The sequence below is a fragment of the Chiloscyllium plagiosum genome, unplaced genomic scaffold, assembly GCF_004010195.1.
Source record: "Chiloscyllium plagiosum isolate BGI_BamShark_2017 unplaced genomic scaffold, ASM401019v2 scaf_9833, whole genome shotgun sequence".
Taxonomy (NCBI): domain Eukaryota; kingdom Metazoa; phylum Chordata; class Chondrichthyes; order Orectolobiformes; family Hemiscylliidae; genus Chiloscyllium; species Chiloscyllium plagiosum.
Window position 1 is genome coordinate 31280 of NW_025214156.1, and position 3939 is coordinate 35218.

A 3939-nucleotide genomic window follows, 5' to 3' on the forward strand; every position below is an offset into this window, starting at 1 on the left:
AGCCGCAGTGGTTGGGGCGGTGAGTTTTGGAAAGTGAAATGTGCCCATGAGCAGCGTGTGGGGCTTTTTCAGCTTCCCCTCCTCTGACAGCGCTGTGACGTGACTCTGATGTTCTCAGGGACACTTCCTGACGCGAGACAGTGAAAAGAGTCTCGTTCCTGCAGATCGGGAATTCAAACCGTATGCCGGCTTCAGGACAATGAGAAAGATTAATTGGGGTGTGTGAAGAAGCTGTGAGTTGCATTTCAAACAGGTAGGTGGAGTCAGATGCGTCATCCTTTGCGCCCCGGCCCTGTGCGGACCTGACGCCGCCATGCTGCAGAGTTCTGACGTTCACACGGACATGCGCAGCAATGGGAACATTCACAAGAGCCAAAGATAATCACCATCACTGCTTCCCTTCCATAGTCCCAACTTTGTGAAGCAGTATCTTTCACTGGCAAATAAAACACCTTCGTCCTCAGGTGCCTGCTTCATTTCGATCACGACTTCACGCCCCTCACTGTTCTAGTCTCATTTCCAAACACTTGGCGCATAGCCTCAAAAGTAGCCCTGTGGGTATCTGATTGTTCCACCCTGACAGGCAGTGGGTTGCAGATTTCCAACCCCTCCACTGATTTGAATCTTAAACAAGAAACCGGGGAACTGTCTTCCTTTCTTTTTGACGACATTTCTCAACTGTAGTCGGCAAGGTTCACACCTGCGTAAGGAAACCGCAATCGATCTCAAATCCATCGTATTAACTACTCGACCCACGAATAAAGAACCACACTGACAGCTTCATTTCCCAGGTCTCTCTGCCTGTGGAGCTGAGAAAGAGTGAGTTATTGCTGGTGTGTTTGAATACAATCACTTCACAGGTTTCGAAAGGGGAACATATCGGCACATGGCGAGTTTCATCACGAACGATGAAATAAATTTTAAATTAAAAGCAAAACCTTTAATTCCAGGAGCAACTCCGCATCGGTGGAAGGACAATCAGAGACAATATTTCAGAACTCTGTTTTCTCCCACAGGTACTGCCAAACCTGCTGAGTTTCGGATTCTCAGCATCCACAGTCCTTTACGTTCGAAATTAAATCAATTCAGCCTCGTGTGCAGGAATGAGAATCCTTTCAATTTCCCCAAAAATTGGCAGAGATTTCAAGGCATTTGGAAAAAAAAGTAAAAGTGACATTAGGAAGAACACGTTCTTGTCCCTGTCTGACCGTGACAAGGAGGCAGATTCAAGAACACAAAACGGAATTCGGTGGTCATGTCCAAAGTAACAATGTGGAGATCTACAGGGAGAAGGCAAGAGAATGATACGAATAGAAACTCTCATTTACTTGCTGTGCAGAACCAGCAGAGCGGAGGTAGGCCTCCAAATGCGCTGTGACACGTGTTGTGATTCAGAGTGAACTCACAGTTCAATCAACGAAAGGTGGGAATTTAGAAAAAGTTTATATTTACACAATCTCCTCACGTCAGCGAAACAACAAAGTGGTTTAATTATCCGCCAGTGGAGAGAACCCTGTTCGTGGAGATGGGATAAAGAGCTGGCTCAGGGATATCAGTCCACATTGCTCTCTTTGCCACCAGTTCAGAGGGAGAACATTGGAGGGACAAAGGTGTGAATAACGATCTGTGTCGGAGGGTGACTAACTGTTCATGGAGACTACTCCTGGCTAACAATAAGTCGTGTGTAACAGCAGACGATGTGATAACAAGGTCTCGTGTGGGTGTGGTAGGGGTCAAGGGCATGGGGGTGTTCGGGTCCAAATACTATTGAACTCAATATTGAAGACTGGAGGGCTGTAGGATTCCAAATGGAAAATGAGGCATTGGTCTTCCATCTGGAGCTGAGCTTTGCTGGAACACTGCTGCATGCCTGAGATAGAGATGTTGGCCAGGGAACAGGGTGGCGTGTTAAAGAGACAGGCAACCAAAAGCTCAACGTCTCTGGGTGAGCTCGAACCACCAACTTTTCGGTTAACAGCCGAACGCGCTGACCAATTGCGCCACATAGACAGGCGATGCCAAGGGCTGCGCCATCGCTTAGGGGAGGCTATTAGTGAATTCATAATTCAGCCTCCCCGCCGAGAATTACAATTGTCGTCTATCAGTTTTACTTTTCCATAATAAAGCCTGGGAGATTTATTGTGGGGACACCGGGGACAGGCTGGAGACACATCCATCTCAGGGGGAACTAGCTTTCTTCTTCCGGTCCGTCGCCCTTCGAGCCTTTCCGTGTTTTGCCTGATCCCGAGTTCTATCATTGGCTCGGAGGCGAGAAGGTGTTTGAATTCCTGATGTGCAGGAACGACAATTCTGTCAATGTCTCAGATCAGTTCATGTCCCAAGAACATCAGAGTCAATCTCCCGGCCTCTTTAACAAGGGGAGAGTGACTGGACTGTCTCTATTCAGACGGACAGTTCATCTTTCATTCTACTCTAAATACGCTTCCCAAAGAGTTTCTAAAGATTCACAAAGCTGGAGACTGGGATTTCTGTTTTTTCGTTCATGAACATTTTTCCATTTCCTAACTGACAATATTTTGCCAAAATCTCTTCCCAATTGTACGCCTTGCGTTATGTCCTGGGATGGGGAATTTCCATTTTGGGGAGACATTCCCAAGGTTGGGAAAGTTCGCTTTGGAGCAAAGAAGGTAAACTGGAGATTTCCTGGGGCTGTTGGTAATGATGGGAGAAGAAGCGGTGGGAATGGGCAGATTAATGATCAGAAGAATCAATTGCCACTGACCAGAGTCAGTTACCAGAGGACAGGGATTGAAGTTCTTGAATGAAAAGCAGCACTTGTGCCTAATAAACACAGAGAATACTGCAGAAAGCCAACAGGTCGAGCAGCATCTGTGGAAAGGTAAACAGAGCTGACGTTGTGAGGCTGGTACGTTGTTTGTTCAGAACCCGAGGTTCCTGCATGGCAATCAATTCCCAGACATGAGAAAACGGGACTTTATTGAGACGGGTTTTGTGAAGTTTGAGCGATAATGTAACCAACAGGAAGTCATTTAAAATCGCCTGCGAAGAAAGCATAGTCAGCAGGTTACCACCTTGAGCGGGGGAGCCCCAAAGGATCTCTACGCCAACACCTTAAGTGTTCGGCCACAACTACACGCCCAAAGTTGTGGTCTAAAATTTCTCATGGAATGGTTCTAACAGGAAAGGTGAGTACTGGGCTTGTCCTGTCCGCGCCATAGCCCCAACGTATCCTGTTCCCCTGGATTTGATCAGGACAGAGGAAGCTGATTGGGAGATTGAACTGAACTACACACATTGATGAGGGATAGAGCGGATGGGAAGGATCCATTCCCATGCGTAGAGAGATTAATAATCAGGGCCGAAAATAAGGAGCCACTTCAAGAAATTTGGGGTTCATTCAGCAAAGCTAATGTAGAGTTCACAGAAAATTGTGATGAAAGTCTCTCGAGTTATTTTGATGAGAAGTGTTGATGATGCTAATACAATTGGTAGGATGAACGGAGATTGGGAAATGTATTTGGTGACAGTTCTGTTAGAGCCCTGTGAGCGAAACCTGGATCTGAAGGAATAAAAGGGACATTAACAACATCGATCTGAAATTGGATACATGACAAGAAACAGAGCCATCATTAACAGTTGGCTTTTGAACTGGAGAAGGTTTCTCGTGAAATTAGCTTGAGGCTTGAGGTATGCAAGGTCAAGATAATTTAGGTAAAACACGGAAACGCTATCCTCATTAGAAGACAGTGAAAGGATTACAAGACGCAAATTAAACATTTTCAATAAGTGATAAGTGGACTGGGAAGATAAGTATTATAAACTGTGAACAACAAAGTTCTGGAGCACAACACTTACATTCAAAGACCGAAAACATCCAGGTCCTGATTAATCAGATTGCATTGTGGTGCTTTTCTACAAAATATCCACTTGCAATGTCCTACAAAAGAGTGACAAAAC

The 3939-nt window shown here is 45.7% G+C and overlaps 1 non-coding gene across 1 annotated transcript; it reads right to left on the reverse strand.

Annotated features, from left to right (window-relative positions):
• Positions 1-1936: 1936 nt before the first annotated feature.
• trnan-guu lies at positions 1937-2010 on the reverse strand. The gene has a single exon. It is a non-coding gene; the product is annotated as a tRNA-Asn (tRNA).
• Positions 2011-3939: the final 1929 nt, after the last annotated feature.